We start from the raw sequence: 21,448 nt of genomic DNA, 5'->3' as shown, positions 1-21,448 counted from the left end.
TGAAGACCAGGAAAAAATGGTATTGCCTTTGCAAGCTCTTGTCATAGATTGTTTTTCTTCCTAGGGCACAATGAAGTAAATGAGGCCAGTGACTGCTGGTCGACTGTAATTTTAGCAACCATTTCCCAGAAGAGTGACCAATTGTTGTTACCTAATCTAAGGCCTTGTACATAAAAGACTCTCATTTCCCATTTAATTTAATTGAACTGATTTTATTATTTTAACTCCTATTGGCACCAAGTCCTAGAAAACTTACAACACAGTTTATCCCCAGATGAAGCCAGCTTGAAAAGCAAGTAGTAATCAAACCCTATTCTCCTTCCTGTTGAGTCTGAGAATATCTTCAAAGAATTTTCATTGTCTTCTTAAACATACAACATGAATTCAGCCTGGAAACCAAGACTCATTCAAATAGGATAGCTCATCAGGTTAGAAAAATATATATATATATGCATTTAGCTTACTGAATGAATGAATGTTCAAAAGATCTCAACATTCAATTTTTCATGTAAAGATCTTTAAAAAGAGAACATCCTTCTAAGGGATCTGCCCCTCGATAAAAATGTTAACATATATGCCTTAAGCTTTCTGGGAGAAGATGCTACAACCACCTAGTAAGAACATCACCTTGGTTCCTAACATAACATTCAGAATATCTAGGTCACCCTTGGTCACCGATCCTCACAGTAAGAGTCACAGGTTTTATAGTTCAAGTATGTATGAGGGGACCCCAGAGAATATGGTCAGTGTTTAAGGGGCTCAAAATTACAACTAGATCTGGGTTTGGATCCTTTGGCTCTGGTGTAACTAATCCCCTGTAAGATAGAGATAAATCTTAAGTTTACTATGAAAATTGAATGGTAAAAATTTAGAATTTAACACCATACCTGGCACATAGTAAGTACTCAAAAAATGATGATGACTGTGCTACTAATGAATTTTCTCCTGGTTCTGAAAGTTAAAAATTATCTCAAATGTACACATTTAATACCTTTTAATATATGTAGAAACAGGACCCGGGGATCATTGGGATTACTCAGCTACAAGTAGCTTTTAAAATACAGGTTATAGGGGCGCCTGGGTGGGTCAGTCAATTAAAATACAGGTTATAGGCTTCTATCAAAGAAAGTAACTTATATTACCTGAGCATTCAATCCTACGCAGGTGTGTTTTGTCTTAAAGTTCTTCAATGTAGTGACTCTACCCATTGTTCACTGTTTCTCGAAACCGAGATTGTGCAGCTAGGTGGATCACATGGGTTACGGAGGTTGTCCTCCCTCCCCTCTCACCTCTAGAAGTAGTTGCTCCCGCTTACTGGATGAGGCAGTGGGGAGGGCGGCCCATGAAGGAAGCTTGTACAGCCACTGCCTTTGTCATATTTCCTCTGTGAAGAAACAGAAGACTTCAGTTCCTGGGATTGGTTAAACTCTAGGTTAGAGAACTAAGGAACTACTTTGTATTTTACTCGGAGTCTCCTCTCGCCTTGTGCATAGGACCACTGCAGCAAGACCGTCGCGCACTTTTTGCATCTTTGTCAGGAAACTGGAATGATAATAAACACAGGTGGCTTGCAATACACAATAAAGTCAAAGAAGCTGGCACAGAGCAGAGAAAGGCTCAGAGACTGAGGGAATGAGAAGCGGAAACACCAACGAAAGACCAAGTTATATGCAACGACCACACCAACCCTGACATTTGCAAAGATAATGCCAAGATTACGATGTTTAAGATCTGAATTCACTTGCGGTCCCCTCTGGTGCAGGTCATGGATTCGTTCATCAAATATTTTTACTGAGCACTCATTATATGCTAGGCACCGTACTGAGCACTAGGGATTAAGACAAAAAAACACATATAAATAAGACGTTACGGTCAAGGAACCGGAAGTCAGGTGGGGAAGACAAGGCAAGTACAATTCCAATATGGTAGACCCTCCCTTAAGCTGACCTCTGTGTAACAACTTGCTGATGAATGGACACACTCCATTCTCCCTGTGAAACACACGGACCAAGGACTCCAGCACACTGAATGCTTTGGGCTCATAGGTTACCATCGAGGACTCTACCTCCTCTGCTCCCATAGATTAAGAAGAAGGTCTACTAAGAATTGGGTATTTTTGTTCCCAAACCTATTTATGATATCTGTACTTGACGCCACACCTATGTAACTTAAAAATTATAGAAGCTGATGACAATAAAGAGTTGTTGTTTCTATGGCAACTATGATCAACTGTGAACATGAGGAATACTCTACGAAGATTCTGCACTAGGATGGCTGCAACAATGCTTTTTATCGTTTGTCTACTGAAAAAAAGAAAACTGAAGTTTAGAGAAGATTTAAAGAAGTTAGGGAAGATAAATCATGGATGAGCTTCATACGTTATCACAGGAAACACCAATCAGTGAACCCACGCTCAAAAGAAAATGCCCTGGATCTGTATCAGAAAAACAGCAATACTATTTTCCAATGCCTGCTGCAATAAATTAACTCAGGCAAAGAACAGTAATGGCTGCTCAAACCATTAAGGGAAAGGTTGATGGAGAACAGAAGATTCATGTGGTGCCAAAGCACTGCTCTGAGGATTACTGCTAATCCCAAAGGGGAGAACCTAGGTTTACAATGGAGACCACGGGCAGTGATCAAATTTAACATCATTAATAGTGGAAAATCAGACTTCATGTGCTACCTGATGTGATACGCTCTGAAGTACATTTCATCCTCTATGAAGTATTTCTGCCAAAAGTACTTAATCAAAAATTCGAATCCCATTTCCGGTGTAGAGGAAATACAGGATAGAGAGATGAAATGCTATCATGAGGAAACAATCATAGAAACCCAAAATGTAGGACACGACCAAAGAACTAGACTGCTTTCTTTAAAAAGTCAATGTCGTCATTCATTTTGTTTGGTGTTATTTGAATAAACAATTTGGTGACGTAGGAAAACGTCTCTTTTAGAGTTACCAGGGGGTCAAACAACAGGATGTCTTGAATTTGTTTTTAAAATACTACAGCAAAGGAAAAAGATTAATGAAGCTTATGTGGCAAAATCTTGACAGTTACCAAATTGGTGTTGGCTATGCTGTGGTTCATTGCCTATTTTCTCTACTTTTGTGTATGTTTGTAACTTACACAAAAAGGCAGTCAATATCATGAGAAAACTAGTCAGAGGGAGAGGGTTTTTCTAGCTTAGAAGAGAAAAAAGAACCACCAAATCCAATACACAAATCTTGATTGAATCCTTGTCAGAAAAAACTAAGTTGTCAGCTTTTTGAAAACTGACCATTGGAAAACTACGAATATGGACTAGATAGAAAATGACTTTGGAGAACCACAAACTTCTTAGTGATGATGGAATTAGGATCATGCAGGACAAGTACGCTGAACGTTTCAGAGGGAAGTGCCGTGATGTCTGCAATTTACCTTGAAATGGTTCAGGAAAAAAAAAAAATCACATTAAGAACTATCAAATCTAGGAATTAGGTATATGAATATTCATTATACTAGCTTTTTGACTTTTTTGCATTTTTGAACATCTTCATAATCGGAAGTTTTAAACAGTTTGCCACATGACTGCAAGTGTTTTTGAAATCGTGTATTTAAGGTATGTCTATGTGGTTTTTATTTTTTTTTTTATTTTTTTTTTCAACGTTTTTTATTTACTTTTTGGGACAGAGAGAGACAGAGCATGAACGGGGGAGGGGCAGAGAGAGAGGGAGACACAGAATCGGAAACAGGCTCCAGGCTCCGAGCCATCAGCCCAGAGCCTGACGCGGGGCTCGAACTCACGGACCGCGAGATCGTGACCTGGCTGAAGTCGGACGCTTAACCGACTGCGCCACCCAGGCGCCCCTGTCTATGTGGTTTTTAAAGATTCCATCCTTCAGTTACCTTTAGTTGGCTCATTAAACAACAGAGTTAAGAGGGGGAGGGGATCCGGTGGTGTGTTGATAAATGTTTAACAACTAGTTCTCTGGAAAAAACAGCTCTGATTTGTAGCATTTGCCAGTTACCATGGTGTAAATATTCCTACTACGACTGAGTCCAAGTTACTACCAGAATGAACTGAACACAGAGTTGGAAAGAGAATACAATCAGTCTTTCAAGCTGATAGGAGCCAGTTCCAACACATCACTGGATCCAGATCATAACAGAGGGACGTTTCAGCTGTAACGGGAGAGAAAAAGATGGTCTGCAAAAAACAAAGAAGCAAAGTTTAAATCGGCTGACAAAGATGGGGCAGGAAGAGGTTTGAGCACAGAAGACAAAGTACAACAGCACCTTCCTCAAAGGACTGGTATGAAGATGAAACAAATTCTATATAAAATATTCAGCACAATGCTTGGCATACAATAGTGACTTACTAAGAACCTCCTGTCATTATTTCCTAACCTGATCCATCATCTAAAAGGTCATCTCCTCTTTTAAGAAATCATACCATGGGGGTGCCGGGGTGGCTCAGTGGGTTAAAGCGTCCAACTTTTGGTTTCAGCTCAGGTCATGATCTCCCAGTTTGTGAGTTCGAGCCCCACATCGGGCTCTGCATTGACAGTGTGGAGCCTGCTTGGGATTCTCTCTCTCTCTCTCTCTCTCTCTCTCTCTCTCTCTCTCCTTCCTTGGCCTCTCTTTCTCACTCTCTCAAAATACATAATAAACTGTAAGAAGAAAAAAAAAAAGTCACACCATGATTGCCTCTAGGAAGGGGGAACTGAATGGCTAGGCAACTTGCAGACAGGGGTGGGAGGGGACCACTTCAGTTTTGAGCCTTTTAGGTTTTTAAGAATGTGAACATATTACTTATTCAAAATACAAATAAAATTAAAAGGTCTCAATTTTAGGACACGAGTCTCAGAAAGTACTCTGCTTTTCTTACTTTAAGCCACTACCTGGACATGTGCACAGTCAGGCATTCTTCCCTGTCACTCCTCACAGAAAAATTTCCCAGCCCCTCCCACAAACCCAGTAAGAAAGGTTCCAACTCAGCCCACCCGCCTGGCTGGCAACCTAGCTTGGTCTCACAAGCCTGTATATGCAGAAGTCACAAGCTTGGCGGCCTCAGTACCCACGACAAAACTCACAGGAAGGCTTCAATCACCCACAATGCCACATTTCACTTGAAATACATTTACTCAACAAATCTTTACCGAGTGCCCATGTAATGTGGGCCAAGGAACACAGAGATGAATGGATCATTCCAACCTCGAGAAGTTCTAATTGGGCCTCGGAAAGTCTCCTTTACTCGGAATTTACCTTAGGCAATGATCTGTAGGCTGAAATTACTACTAGAATATGGATGTGTTATACACACACACACACACACTAACACATATGTACATATAAACAATGGAAGTGATTCTTAAAGGAACCGATGTCTTCTGTAAATTTGCTGGAAAACACATTTTGTTAAATGAATCCTGTTTTGAAGCCATCAATTAGGGGTGTATTCTTCTGGGGGAAAAAAAGTGTCTAGGAAAAGGAGAACATTAACATGATTCTTGGAGGTTCAACGGTGTTAAGTCCAACCCCTCACAGGACTCCACGCATCCCTTAGCAGGAGTTAAGGGAGAACGGTAACCCTTACAGTGGGACAATCCCCCTGCAGACCTCCTCCATCATCAAGGTCAAGTGGGAACTCCAGAACTCTGAGTGTTTTGGCAAGATGCTCCCTCTTTCTGCCCCTTTTTGCCCCTGTGCCCTTTCTGCACACAATATTCACAGCTTCTCCACCACTGTCTGCCTGGAAACCAGCAGGACTAATTCCATCATGTCCTTTATGCCAGTCACCACAGGAAGCCCAGGACTCCAAGGCCATCCCTCATTTTTCACCAGCCCTGAGCGGCTTCCTCACACAGATACATCTCATACTCTACCGAAGACTCGGAAGAAACACTGGCAGATCTCTGGAGCTCTCTCTCTTCTCCAATATTCTATAAATTCCTATCTCTTTGATCTCCCTAAACTCTCAACTCTGTCTCCAACTCAAGGAGACTGCCAGGCTCTGTTTAGGTTGCCCCTCCTTGTACTAGGACCTCCAGGTAATAAGCCGGGGCAATCACAGGGCTCACCTTCTCTCAGGGATCATTTTCCTTCATTGCCCATTGTCCAACATCTGAAAATGGTTACTTCAATATACCTGCTACAGATTTCTGCTTGTTTAGGGATGGAGGGTATATCTCATCCCCACTACTCAATTTCACAGGCACAAACAGAGGTCTCTCTTCCAACATTCTTATTGTACACTGTTCTTATAGTCACTTTCTTCCACGGCTACTCCCTTGAACTCAACATTCACAATTACTACAACCCTGCCATTATCTCAATTCCAAACATCTACTGTCCAACCACCACCTCCTATCTTTTTAGATCATTCCCGTTAGCATCCCCAATTTCAAAAATCCTTTGCCTCACTTCTAATCCCTTGTGCCTACCACCCTCGTGCCCACTTTCCCCACCCGATCTAGCTTTAGTTCATTCTATTGTCAGTCATTTTAATTAGACCCTAAACTCCCAGGTCCCTCTCACTCCCCCTCATTTACTTGGCTAGCCCACAACCCATGTTAAATTCAACTCACTAAGAAATAGTTTTTATTTTATATTTTTATCTTGTTTATTGTCTTCTATAAGTTCCATAAAGGCAGGAACTCTTGTCCACTTTGTTTATTGCTGTGTTCTCACAGCTGAAAAACAGTTCCCAAGACATAGAAGATACATATTAAATATTTGATTGGTTTAAATAGAATCCAATGCTCAAAATAAGTATTCAGGGGCACCTGGGTGGCTCAGTTGGTTAAGCGGCTGACTTCAGCTCAGGTTAGGATCGCACAGTTCGTGAGTTCGAGCTGTGCATCGGGCTCTCTGCTGTCAGTACAGAGCCCACTTTGGATCCTCTGGACCCCTCTCTGCTCCTCCCCTGCGCGCTCTCTCTCTCTCTCTCTCAAAATAAACATTAAAAAAAACTGTAACAAAAAATAAGTACTCAAATGAGAATACTAAAGTGAAATGTATCATCTTACCTAAAAAACCAAATTGCTTGTTGTTGTGGAAGAGGTAATCATTAAAACAGAGACCTGGAGGGGCGCCTGGGTGGCTCAGTCGGTTAAGCGTCTGACTTTGGCTCAGGTCATGATCTCACAGTTGGTGGGCCCAAGCCCTGCGTCAGGCTCTGTGCTGGGCGTGGAGCCTGCTTGAGATTCTCCCCCCCCCCCCCACGTGCTTGCTTTCCCTGCTCTCACTCTCTCCCCAAGTAAACACACTTAAAAAAAGAGCCCTGGAATATGTATATACTTCCATCCTTATCTTTTTAACCTCCCTTTAATGTTTTCAAGTGTTATACACAGTTTCCACAAGATGGCAAACTAGGATGAGCTTCCAACTCAATTGTAGAGATTCCAGAGACAGGTTATCGAAACATAGAAGCAGTGAGAAAACATTAGGCAACAGAGGGCTGCCAGATTTCAGCTGGGAGGAGAGGCCCTTGCTTGCCCAGAGCAGGTGCCACGGAGAAGCCCGGGTAGGGGAGCAGTTTCTTTAGGGGTGTTGCTTTCTCTAGATTGCCCCCAATGCTCACTGCTCACCACTGCTCAGTACTACAGTGGTACGCTCGAGTGGGCCGGGCTGGGGAGCAGTTAAATAATAGGTACAAAAAACTGCAAAGCCCCAAGTGCACCTTCCACTCCCTACGCACCTTCACAGCCAAGGTGGGGTGACGGCTATTGTCAGAGAAACTTCTCAGAGGCAACAAGCCAGGGATGTCCAGGGATGTGTCAACAGAGCAGATGGCTAATGCCCCAGAAAAAAAAGAACTCCTAGGCAAATAGATGAATCTGCCCCGGGGGCACAATTGCTATAGAGAAAAACAAAATCAAACCATCCATATCAGCCCAAACTCAAGTTGATGGATCAGTATGGAAAAGAGTAGATTAGTAAAGAGCTTCAAAGATGGACTCCGTACCTGGAAACACGTAGCACGAACAAGTAGTATGACAGTAAGAGCCAAGTAGAGTTAACAGCATGTGAATTCTAAGAGCTGAGATTCAAGAACCCAACAGCTAGGCTACACAGCACAAGACTCGGTTAAGAAACTCTCCTAGAAGACACCAGAAAGGGAAAAAAAGAGGGAGCACTCAAGAAACATTAACCGGTAGAGGACTGAAGGGGAAGCATTACCATCTCTGTGTAATAGGAGGCCCGGGTGTGGGGGACATGAAGAGAGATATATCTAACGACCTAATAATTGAGAACTCCCAGATTTAGAAAGAGATGCAGGGCTTTGGATTGAAAGGATTCAAAAAGGAAACAGAAAAGCAGGGGCGGGCGGAAGGTGGGTTTTACAACTAGTTACAGTGTAATGAGATGAAAAGTAACAAAAAAGAAAGAAAAACTCCAAGAGTTTATATATAGAGAAAAAGTCAATCATGTATAAAGGCAAACCAAGAATCAGACCGACTCCAGATTGCTCAAAAGCAACGCTGGTTCTAAGAAACTGAGGGGTATTTTCAAAGGTATGAGGGTGGGGGCTGGTGTGAGGGGGAAGAACGTCGAAACTGAAAATTTATACTTAAATTACCATTTAAATACAAGGGTAAAATAAATCTGTTTCAAGCATACAAGGCCTCAGAAGATTTATCACACAAAGACTTTCTTAGAAGTATTCTAAAAAGAAGAAATACCTATTCTGGAATACCAGTTTACCACTGTGTAAGGTACAAAACAAAAAAAGTAAATCCATAGCAATTCCAGAACTAAAATTACTTAGAAATCAAAGCACTTTTATTGGGTGATGGGGCACAGAGGGGAAAGGGTTGTAGAAAGAAAGGGGAAACATCTTAGATACATCTAAGATACCTGTCTTTTCTGAAGTATGTTGGGGGCAATACATACATTTAATGGTTTAAAATAGGAAAAAGGTTTTCAATAGGAAAAACAAACACAAGTATGTGTATTAATCAAATTAGGAGTTAAGGACAGCTATCAAAAGAATACAAGTAGAATGTACAACTTTCAAACCAAGGAAATACTGGATTTATCCAATAACGGGGGGAAAAAAAGCAAAAATAAACCGAAAACTTGAAATAAAATGGATTAAAAAGCCAAAATATAGACCCATTTTTGGGGTACCTCGGTGGCTCACTCAGTTAAGCATCCGACTCTTAACGTCAGCTCAGGTCGTGATCTCATACCCTGTGATTTCACTCACATGTGGACTTTAAGAAACAAGCAAAGGGGGGGCGGGGAAAGAGACAAACCAAGAAACAGTTTTTTGTTTTGTTTTGTTTTTTGAGACAGTGCACATGCATGAGCAGGGGAAGGTCAGTGAGAAAAGAGAGAGAATCCCAAGCAGGCTCAATGCTCAGCTCAATCTCACAACCCTAAGATCATGACCTGAGTCCAAAACAGGAGTCAGACACTTAACTGAGTGAGCCTCCCGGGCGCCCCATAGACTCTTAACTAGAGAGAACAAACTGATGGTTACCAGAGGGGAGGTGTGGTGGGGGGGGGGGGGGCATGGGGAAACAGGTGATGGGAATTAAGGAGTGTACTTGCTGTGATGAGCAGTGGGTGATGTATGGAAGTGCTGAATCACTATACTGTATACCTGAAATTACACTGTCTGTTAACTATACTGGAATTAAACTTAAAAAATGTCCACATATTGATACACAAACATAATGATTTTTAGTGACTAAATAGTAGTTCTATGTTGTGTAGCCCTAATTGTTACGTATCTATTACACATAATTGTTATTTATCTGTTAGATATTTCATGTTCTTCCCAATGTTTCATCTTTCATGTAATGTTGGATAATTCCTTCTGGTAAAACTACCCTTCCCCGACTGCCAGCTCCACACAGTTTAGAGGGGGCCCACAAAGGTGAGGCTGTGGTAAGGCTGTCCCCTCCGCCACTGTGTTCTCCTCCTCTAGTGGACAACTCCCATTACCACATTAAAAGCCTGAAATACTTCCCACCTTTAAAACCAAAATACTTCTCCAGATCCCCTCTCTCTTTTCTGCGATCACTCCATTTCTTTACTTCTCTTCGTAGCAAAAACCCCTGAAAGAATGGTTTCCATCCACGGTCTCCATTTCTTCCTCAACATGCTCCATGTCAGTCTTGTCCAATGAAACCACTTATGAAGACCTCCCATGACCTCTCATTTGGCTAAACCCAATGATCAATTCTTAGCCCTCATCTTATTTTGAAAACTTCTTTCTTGAAACAATCTCTTCACTTGGCTTCCGCCACAATTCCCTGGCTCTTCTCCTTAATGGCCACACCACCTCAATCTCCTTTGCAAATTGCTCTCATTTCAGTGACCTCTTGAAGTCAGAGAGCTCTGGACCTTCATTCTTGGAACTCCTCCCCTCTCCCTGGTCACTAACTCGTTTTGAGTACTGATCCCATTTAGTCTCCAAGTTTTAAATATCATCTATACACTGATGACCCCTATTTATGCCCATCCCAGTCACTCCTCTGCATTCTAGATTTACATATCCAACTGCCTACTTAACATCCCTCCCCAGGCTACATACCAAGTGTATCAAGCTTTATATTAAATTCTCAAATTATGTTCCTCCTTTATTGGGGGGTAAGAGATGTATCAACATTCATCCAATTGTTCAAACCAAAAGCCTAGGCCTCCTCCTCAACTTTTCACTTCCACTCCTCTGAAAAATATCCCGAATTTGACCTCTTCTCACCACGTCTACCTCCTTGGTGCCAGTCACCATTCTCGCTCACCTGAACTGCTACAATGGTTAACTGGCCTTCCTGCCTTACACCTGCTTTCTATGATCTATCCCTTGCAGAATGACCAAAGTAATCTTTCAGAAAGGTCACTAAGATTCTGTCACTTCTCTGCTTGAAACCCTCCAAAACACTCCCCTATCATAGCTAGAGTTAAAAACAAACCCCTTACCACAATCTGCAAGGCCTTACAAACCCCTGCTGATCTTTGGGACTTTAACCCCCACCATCCCTCGCCTGGCTTCCTTTTCTCTAGAAAGGTTTGGCTGATCCTTAAGTATGCAAATATATTCCTGTCTAAGGATCCCTGTTTCTACTTGTGGACCATTCTACTCTAGATCTTCAGGTTACTTACTCCCCTATTTCTTTCAGGTCTCTGCTCAAATGTTACCTGTCCTGCCCCATCCTATCCAAAATAGTTCCTCTGTACCATGGTCCATATGCACATTTTCTGTGCTGTATGCAACACTTATCAGGATATGATATTTTATTTCACGTGCATTCGCTTAGTCTGTTCCCCACCTAGATACAGAACGCACAAGTGCAGGGACATTATCTTAGGGACACCATAGCCTCCATGCCTAGAACACTGTCTGGCACACAGTGGGGCCTAATCCTTGAGTAATACTGACTGAACATCCATACATCATTAAACATCAGTCTACTACAGACAATGATCCATTTTTTCCCACCCCTCCAATAATCAAGATATTCAGACAAGAACGGTGTAAAAAAAAAAAAAATATTTCAGGCCTAAGTGACAGTCTAAAAGAAAACAAAACATCCATCTGTGTACCTACTAGGCATTTTAAGGAATCAAACATTATAAATATAGCTGAGCCACCTGAACACCCAACTCCACCAAGGCAACTTAATATCAGGTTTAACAGAAAACCTCGAGGACAGAAAAGCATTTTGAAGATTCACCCATTATTTTTCACCTGTCTTTCCGAACCGGAAAATACAATTATTTGACAAAGTATTCTACTAAACAAAAAATCCATGGTGCAGTGAGATTTGGGTTTTGGGATAGAGAAAACCAAAGAAAGGAAGAAGCAAAGACTAGGGACATGGGCACAAAGGAGACAGCTGGTTGGGTGGGCACTGCAGGAGGATTACAAACAAAGCCTGGCTGAGGCAGCAGGTTCTAAGAAGGGACACATCCAATGACATCAGACGAAGTTTTGACAGCCCTAACATAACTACTGAGTTTGGCCTGCCTGCAAATATCGAAGTTGATAAGGAAATGTTGTATGTATAGGACAGAGGGGCAACAGCTGTTGGCTCAAGAGTAAGAGGGAGATTCAAAGAAAGATAAATAGGAGACAGACAGAAAATCTTTTCAATTAGAATCATACAAGATTTAATGAAGTCCGAGTTAAACTGGAAACACCATGGCCCAAGAAAAACAGATCTTTGAGAGCTTTGTCTCTGAAGGGCGGTATCAGTAATGCAACAGAACAATGTCACGTGCCATCACATCTCTGCCATATCCATAGTATCCAATACTGCTCTGCCACAAAAGATACTGGCCCCAAAGAGAATATCTGACTCTAGTCTGGAGGGGGTGGGGATGGGGGTGGGGGAGGGCGGAAATCAAAATGGGACTGCAATAGCTGGTTTCTGCCAGAAAGTCTAGAAAGGAGCCAGTTTAAAGGGCCAAATGGCAACCCAACCATTGTTTCCATGAGAATTCAGAAGTCTTAATGATATTCAAAAGGGGGACAAATCTTCTGAACTGTAGGACACCTGTGGTGAAGAGGGCACGTGGAGGTTCAACACCAGTCAGGCTTACCTAGCTGACCTGGAGCCTTTCTGTCATTATGTCATCTGCCTACAGGGGTATCTTTCTCTTAATTCACATAAAAGATATTTTTTGTGCTAGAGATGACCTGTGGTAAAAGATTACCATGCACCTGAATTTCTAACAATATTAATTTAAAATGTTACATCAAGGGGCGACTGGGTAGCTCAGTTGGTTAAGCATCAGACTCTTGATTTCAGCTCAGGTCATGATCTCCCAGTCATAACATGGAGCCCCGCGACAAGCTCTGGGCTGAGTGTGGATCTTGCTTGGGATTTTCTCTCTCCTCCTCTCTCTGCCCCTCCCCTACTCCTGTGGGCACTCTCTCCCTCACTCTCCGAAATATTTATTTAAATTTTATCAATCAACCCAAATTATGACATAGGACTAAAGGACAAGCTTCCACCCGTGCAAATCAAACAGGAAAGGTGCCCAGGCAAGGTCTGGGTGAGGACTGCAGAATCCTGTCACTTCTCAAGTAGGTAAGCCACAGTGGTCAAAAATCGGGTAAGTACAACATACAGAAAGAAGCGCAAGCATGAACAATCCCATTACTATTAAAGGGGTTTATGCCAATAAAACCAGCCTGGAATTATTGGGGCACCTGGGTGGCTCAGTCGGTTAAGCGTCCAACTTTGGCTTACATCATGATCTCGAGGTTCATGAGTTAGAGCCCCATGCCAGGCTCTGTGCTGACAGCAGAGCTTGGAGCCTGCTTCAGATTGTGTCTCCCTCTCTCTCTGCCCCTCGCCTGCTCATGCTCTCTCTCGACTTCAAAAATAAACATTAAAAAATTTGTTAAAAAAAACCCACCATGGGGCGCCTGGGTGGCGCAGTCGGTTAAGCGTCCGACTTCAGCCAGGTCACGATCTCGCGGTCCGTGAGTTCGAGCCCCGCGTCGGGCTCTGGGCTGACGGCTCGGAGCCTGGAGCCTGTTTCCGATTCTGTGTCTCCCTCTCTCTCTCTGCCCCTCCCCCGTTCATGCTGTGTCTCTCTCTGTCCAAAAATAAATAAAAAACGTTGAAAAAAAAATTTAAAAAAAAAAAAAAAAAAAAAACCCACCAAGCCTATAATTATTGATCCCCCAAGACCTTTATTTACAACCTACAACCCTACAGTAACTATTTTGGTTGGGTAAATAAAGCTGTAACCCTTGGATGAAGAGAGAGAACTAACATTTTTGTTTAAGTTGTATTTATAGTAGTAATAACTTTTATAACCATTATGCTCACTAGTGTATGCTCTTAAACTATTCAAAATTCTTGAGATTGTGACTTTATTAAAACCATACCCCAAAAATTTATTAGAAGTTTGCAATACTTGAAGAAATCAGATATATTAAATATCTAAGTATGGTTTGAAATGTTTAAGGAACTCTCATCAAATTCATAAATGGTATTAATAGGATTAATTTAAGTACTAGCAAATGACTTTAATATTAACAAAATATAAATCCACAAAATATTTGTAGGGTTTTTTTTTTGTTTGTTTGTTTTTTGTTTTTAAGAGAGAGCCTGTGCGTACACACATACAGGGTAGGGGCAGAGAAGGAGAGAGAGCATCCCAAGCAGGCTCAGAACCCAATGGGCTCTATCTCACAACCACGAGATCATCATGACTTGAACCGAAATCAAGAATTGGACACTTAACCTACGGAGCCACCCAGGAACCCTGTAGGGTATGTCTTAAAGGCTTAAAGAATAGGCTTTTGAAGTCATAATTGTAATAAGCTAAACTCTGACCAAAACAGAAGTAACTCACGGGGCTGCCTGGCAGAACAGGACCAGAGAGCTTACAATGAAATTCCTGCCCTGCCAGCTCACTTTGGGCAACTTACTAGAAGCTTTAGGCCTCAAGGTCTTTATTGGTAAAACAAAGTAATAGTACTTACATCAAAGCCCTTGGGAGGATTGAGTTAACATATATAAAGCATTTCAATGGTCACGCAGATTTTAAGTTGCTCTATAAACATTAGCTATGCTGCCTATCATATTCATCACTGGCTGTTATCACCTGACAAGACTATGAATGCCCTGAGGACAAGACCATGTCCTATTTGTCTCTCTATATTCTTGGCATTTAGCACATTGTCAGGTACTCCGTAGGTACCCAAATATTGCCTGAATTTAATGGACTCATCTAAAATTCTAGCTGTTGGTCTGTGGGTTGCACACTGTAATGCATAAAGAGAACCAACATGATAAACGGCGGGAGAAAAGATCAAAGGGCCCATAAAAACAAAACTCCAAAATTTTTATCCCATCAAAAAATATTTTCTTGGAATTTTTAAAAACTTATTCTATGAATTTCTCAAGGTCAAAAATATATGATGAGAAGTCCAGTTGGAACTGGCTCGTGGCAGCTGATTCAATGTGGACCCTAGATCTATATTTAGAGACTGCATACAGAATTTGAGATTCCAGGGTGCCTGGATGGTTCAGCTGTTTGAGCGTCCGACTTCGGCTCAGGTCACGATCTCACAGTTCTGTGAGTTTGAGCCCCGGGTCGGGCTGCCTCCTGTCAATGCAGAGCCCGCTTCAGATCCCCTGTTCCCTTCTCTGTCTGCACCTCCCTCGTTCACTCTCTCACAAACATTAAAAAAAGGGGGGGGGGGGATTTGAGATTTCTCCCCAATAAATTTAATCTAGCACAATTTACTGTAGAATTAATTACTTCAACTTTTTCCAACCACCAAAGTTTGTTTCTGAATTAAAGTACAATAGAGTCTTAACCCATTGAATACAGGTACTCTTTTATTTTCCATTGCTCTTACATTTTCCAGTTTAGTCTCACTTAGGGTAATTACTAGTAGTCTCGATGGAAAAATTTCCTGCCGGGTTGTTCCATTCACAGCCATTTAGAAAGCACTGCTTGCGTCAGACTGTTTTCTGCTTGGATAAGGGGCTGTTACTTCAGACCCCTATTTTTCTTGCTGTCCAATAGTCACACTTCATTGCAGACACCCTGTGCTTGCTTCTAGTAATAGCCTTTCAAAGCAAAAGGCTTTATCTACCCACCAGGTTAGCAGATTCATCTTTCGTTAGAATACTGAATAAGGCCAAAGAGGCTGTAATTCCATAAATAGACACCACATGACTGCAATAATAGTAACAATAATTCACAATTATTGAGTGCCTGTGCATACCAAGCACTACGTGTATCAGATTTCATTATCTGAGAACCCCATGAAGAAGAGATTAACTCCATTTTATAAGTCACAAAACAGACTTAAAAAGGCTAATGAACATTCCGCGGGCTTCTGTCCTCCCTTCCAAAGACTCTAGTTTACCCCAAATCGTTTCTCCTTACGAATAGGACCATCCTCATTTTCTAAGAAATTAAAGGCCAAAGATTATATAGATTATATAGCACACATATAGTATGTGTATATGTATGTGTAGGCATTATATATATAAGCGTATATGTAGGTTATATATATAGTATGTGTATATGTGTGTGTAGGCAGTATATATATAAATATATATGTAGGTTATATATATGTAAGTAGTAGAGAGACAGACCTGAACTCTAGTTGTGATTCCAAAATCCCTGTTATTTTGCTATGCTATCTATATAATTTAGTGAAGTCTTTCGTAGAACTCCCTTCCATTCCAAGCTAACAGTAGAGAAGTCTGCCTGAAAAGACTGTTTTGTATTGTACTTCTCATGTTTGAAGAAAGAATGGGAAGGAAAAACAAGAACAGAAAGGCTATGGAAATTCTTCCCTCCAAAGGGTCCTAAAACTCTTATTTACAACAGATAATACCACACTGGCAAGACCCACAGTGAAAGGTTATTAAATACTGAGCCCTTTCTAGAACATTCTTCAATGTTTCCAGAACTTCAGTAAACTGTTTGACTTATAGGTAAATTAATAGAACCTTTTTTTGCAATTGAAGACTTATTTTAAAAAAAGAGAGGTTTCAAGCCATCTGTCTTTTTCTCCTAAAACCCAATTATAACAAATTATTCTATAACCTGTATCACGCAGTGGTCTACTCAGCTCAGTTTGGATTAATGAACTTGCACTCATTTTCAGAGGTTCTCATTCTATAATTCTTACTGGTAGAAAATACTTTCAAGATTCAACCTAGTATTCAAAGCTCAATTTAACTCACTTTGAATAAATTCATTTATACCAGATTATTTAATAGTGGTATCTCTAGGAGCAAGATTTTATGGTTTTGTTTAGCTATTTTTTTTTTTTTTAATGAGACTAGAATTTAAAACAGGAACTTCAAGGAGGATTCATGTAGTATTTGGAAACTACGAAAATTTCTGAGTTCAAAAATGTAACATCTCCAACACAGAAAACTTATGAAAATACCCTTGGATCTGAAACCTACAACTATACATTTCAATCTAAACTTACACAAAAAAGTGCAAAAGTATCCTCACATTTACATCTTAAAAATGTGTATAAAATTGATCCCTAATAATGTCTTTTTTTAATTTTTAAGGATTTTTTTTTAACGTTTATTTATTCTTGAGAGTAATAAAGAGACAGAGTACAAGCAGGGGAAGGGCAGAGAGACAGAGGAGACGACACAGAATCCGAAGCAGGCTCCAGGCTCTGAGCTGTCAGTACAGAGCCCGATGTGGAGCGCGAACTTAGCAACCACAAGATCGTGACCGGAGCTGAAGTCGGATGCTTAACCGACTGAGCCACCCAGGCGCCGCCCCACCCATAATGTCTTTATCATACAAATTAACATCTTACCTCAGGAAAGAATTTGGATGGAATTTACTTTACAAAGCAAACAATTCAGATACTATGTATTAATAGTATAAATAAATCTAAATTAGAGAACGTTTAAAATAGATGATTTTAGAGTTTAATATACATTGCACCAAACTGCTTTTAAGAATACAAGACAAGGACTAAATGTATTCCCTAGATATGGTACCATGACAATTCTTCAGACAGTTTATTAAAGGTAAATTATTATGAGCTAAACTTTTATTTGAATGACTCAGTTGATTTATCATTTGAATTTCATATAAAATCAAATGTCATTATGAAAGCTTCCTCTCCAACAATTTACCTTTCACTTAGGCTAGTCCAAATTTAGTTTTTATTTATAAAGTATAATCGTTTTAGGTGTTTTTTTAAAAAAATGTATTCCAGTTTTCCATTTCTAGGTAATTTATTCTTACCTCTAAGAATAAGTCCCAATAAAGAATTGCAGCAAAAAAAAAAAAAAAAAAAAAAAAAGACACTTTGGGTATACGTATGCCCTAGGCAGCAAAAGAACCCAGTACTTTTTCTTCTGGGTAAGTGACACTAAGTCATACTCTCTCTTACAGCTATTTGTGTATCTGGCTTTTACATCTGACACTTTTCTTTTCCCCACTTTCCATTCATGAAGAGAATAGTTAAGATGCACTCAAGTCCAGAAATTCAAAATTATGGTTCCCAGAGCAAGTGTAACTCAGCCAGGTTGTGAATTAAAGCAATAAAGCAAATGCCTATGTTAAAAAAAAAAAAAAAAAAAAAAAAAAAAGAATACAAGACAAGGTCTATTTTTCTATACCCAGAACATCGCATTTTGCCAATTTTTGCATTTCATTTAATGAAATGGATAAAACAGGTCTTGTTTTCATTACTAGGTTAGATTTAACAGTTTCGGGTTTATTGACTTTGGTCAGTAGGTTTATTTCTTTTGTTCATCTCCTCTAGTTTTCTACTGGTGTGCTTCTATGTATTTGAGAGAGAGCATAAGCACACAGGAGACAGGGCAGGGGTTGGGCCTGGAAAGAATCTCTTATGGGGTTCGATCACTCAAGCCTGGGACCATGACCTAAGCCAAAGAGTCCGACTCTCAACTGACTGAGCCACCTAGGCACCCTGCACTTATCTTTTGTAAAAAATAAAATAAAATAAACTTAAAAAAAAGCTTTTATTTATTTTTGTGAGACCAAGAGAGCATGCAAATGAGGGAGGGGCAGAGAGAGAAAAGAAAGAGAATGTCAAGCAGGCTCCGAGCTGTCAGCACAGAACCCAACGCAGGGCTGGATCTCACGAAACCATAAGATCATGACCTGAGGCAAAATCAAGGGTCTCGGACGCTTAACCGACTGAGCCACCCAGGTGCCCCTAAGAGCGCTTTCTAAGTATTTTATGTATCATTTGCTTTGCGAACATTTATTCTAATCTGGTTGCCTTTTATGATTGTAGCCTAGTCTGTCCATCTTCATGAATTCTGGATTTTACAGAATCTCAGAAAGGCCCTCTCCAATCAAGAATATGCAGAGAGGGGCACCTGGCTGGCTCAGTCAGTGGCACATGCAAAAGTTGGTCTTGGAGTTGTGAGTTTGAGCCCCCTGTTGTGTGTAGAGATTACTTAAAAAATAAAAAATAAAAATCTTAAAAAAAAAAATTTTGAAAAAAGTATATTTTCCTATAGTTGATCCATCTGGAATTTGATTCAGCACAAGAAGTAGAATTGGCTTCTTTTAAATGAAGCCACTGTTTTATATGCCTCTAAATTCTAAATATCTGAGACAGAATGATCAAAAATTCCTATTTTTAGTTTATCAAATTTAGTTAACACATTGCACCCTCATTAGTTGTCATTTGTTTTTCCAAACAAGAATATTTTTTTTTTTTTAGCCCAAGTATCCTTGTAACTATTCTAGTTATCTTCTGCCAACTCAGTCATGGTTTTCCTAGATTATTGCATCCAAAATTGAAACTTCAGATTTAACAATGTAAGATTTTAATATATGACTAGGATGCTTCCCCTGCTAGGTTTCACATTCCCTCCTCACAAGGCCAAGTACTTTATCCAAACTGCACTCAACTATTATTTCTAGAATATGGTTTATAATAAATCTCACCTCTTATTCCTGATAAGAAGTACATACTTTATCCTTGTCCACATGAAGGTCACTTGTCAAGGTTGATCACTCATGTAGACACACACAGAAATTCTTAAACATTGTCAATGTTATCTAAGAAATTACAACATAAAATCGCTCATGCATTGCTAAAGGGTCAACTATTTTAACTTCATTGGAGGACAATTTGGCCAAATCTACCCAAACTGCCAACACAGATATGCCTTGATTCAAGAATTGTACTTACAGGAACTTATCCTACATGTAAACTTATGCAAATGTAAGATGGTGTAAACAAGGGAATTCTTTGTATCATTATTAATATTCAAAAGTCTGTCTGAAAACTTGGGGCGCCTGGGTGGCTCAGTTGGTTGAGTGTCCGACTTCAGCTGAGGTCATGCTCTCACGGTCCGTGAGTTCAAGCTGTGCGTCGGGCTCCATGCTGACAGCTCAAAGTCTGGAGCCTGCTTCTGATTCTGTGCCTCCCACTCTCTCTCTGCCCCACCCTTGCTCATGCTCTGTCTCTCACTCTCAAAAATGAACATTAAAAAAATTTTTTGAAGAAGTCTGAAAACTTAAATATCCGTTAATAGAAAGTTAAACCAACTAGGATACATCCATGTAATAAATACTGTGCTACCAGTTAAAAAAAAAAAAAAAAAAAAAGGAATGAGGACGTTCTTTTATGTACCAACAAAAAACTAAGACAGTGTGAGAGAAAAAAAGCAAGGCATAGCCATGTGCATACAATATGACATCATATGTGATAAAAAGGGGCAAAGCACACATTTGTATATTTATAGAAGAATTTAGGGGCACCTGGGTGGCTCAGTCACGTAAGCATCCGACTTCAGCTTAGGTCACAATCTCAGTTTGTGGGTTCGAGCCCCATGTTGGGCTCTGTGCTGATAGCTCAGAGCCTGAAGCCTGCTTCAGATTCTGTGTCTCCTTCTCTCTCTCTGTCCCTCCCCTACTTGCACTCTCTATTAAAGATGAATAAACGTTGAAAAAATTACAGAAACAAAGAACTTAACAAGAATTCATAGCACTCGGTCACCTGGGTGGCTCAGTCAGTTAAGGATCCGACTCTTGATTTTGGCTCAGGTCATGATCTCAGTCTGGTTTGTGAAATCCAGCCCCACAATAGGCTCTGCGCTGACAGCTCAGAGCCTGCTTGGGATTCTCACTCTCCCTCTCTCTCTGCCCCTCCTCCACTCACACTCTCATGCTTACTCTCAAAACAAACTTTTAAAAAGTGAAGATATATTATTTAGCAATACAGATTTTCCACTTGAATATATATGAACATTTTCTTATTTCAACAGTATTAAAGTTTTTCCTATTTCAACACAGTATTAAAGTTTTAAATTTTGTTTTAAAATTTAAGGTTTATTCATTTTTCAGAGATAGAGACAGAGCGTGATGGAGGTTGGGGCAGAGAGAGAGGGAGACACAGAATCTGAAGCAGGCTCCAGGCTCTGAGCTGTCAGCACGGAGCTTGATGCGGAGCTCGAACCCACGGACCGTGAGATCATGACCTGAGCCAAAGTCAGACACTTGACCAACTGAGCCACCCAGGCACCCCTAAATTTTGTTTTAAATCAAAGAAATACATATGATTATACAACTTCTTGTCTCTTCCAAAATGTTCCAACACTTTTTAGTAGTTTCTTTTGTAGTTATTTCTATATCTAATGGTTCCACCAACTATTTCTTTTGGAAATTTGTAAGATTTTAAAATAACCTTTATCAGTGAAGTTCAAAAAGATCCTTACATTTCATGTGTCTCTAGTTGTTAAAAATACAGACTCCAGGGGCACCTGGGTGGCTCAGTTGGTTAAGTGTCCGATGTCGGCTCAGGTCAGGATTTTGCAGTCCTGTGAGTTGGAGCCCTGTGTCGGGCTCCGTGTTGACAGCTCAGAGTCTGGAGCCTGCTTCAGATTCTGTGTCTCCCTCTCTCTCTGCCCCTCCCCAGCTCACACACTCTCTCTCTCTCAAAAATAAACATTAGAAAACATTTAAAAAAAAAACAAAAAAAACTCCAATCTCTTCTGTTTGCA

The 21,448-nt window shown here is 40.5% G+C and overlaps 1 protein-coding gene across 4 annotated transcripts in view; it reads right to left on the bottom strand.

Moving 5' to 3' along the window:
- The window catches only part of CNNM2 (cyclin and CBS domain divalent metal cation transport mediator 2), a 147,345-nt gene that overhangs the window by 46,826 nt on the left and 79,071 nt on the right, over positions 1–21,448 (bottom strand). Inside the window, exon 2 of one of the 4 annotated variants that reach the window (XR_009252558.1) lies at positions 1,290–1,384. The exons of the other annotated variants lie outside the window; for them this stretch is intronic. The gene's annotated coding sequence lies outside the window, so the exon portion shown is untranslated. The remainder of the gene's footprint in view (positions 1–1,289; positions 1,385–21,448) is intronic. 4 annotated transcript variants of the gene reach the window in all.

Source organism: Neofelis nebulosa, chromosome 13 (genome assembly GCF_028018385.1).
Source record: "Neofelis nebulosa isolate mNeoNeb1 chromosome 13, mNeoNeb1.pri, whole genome shotgun sequence".
Taxonomy (NCBI): domain Eukaryota; kingdom Metazoa; phylum Chordata; class Mammalia; order Carnivora; family Felidae; genus Neofelis; species Neofelis nebulosa.
Note: the sequence above shows the minus strand (reverse complement) of the source record. Positions and strands in the feature narration are given on the sequence as shown.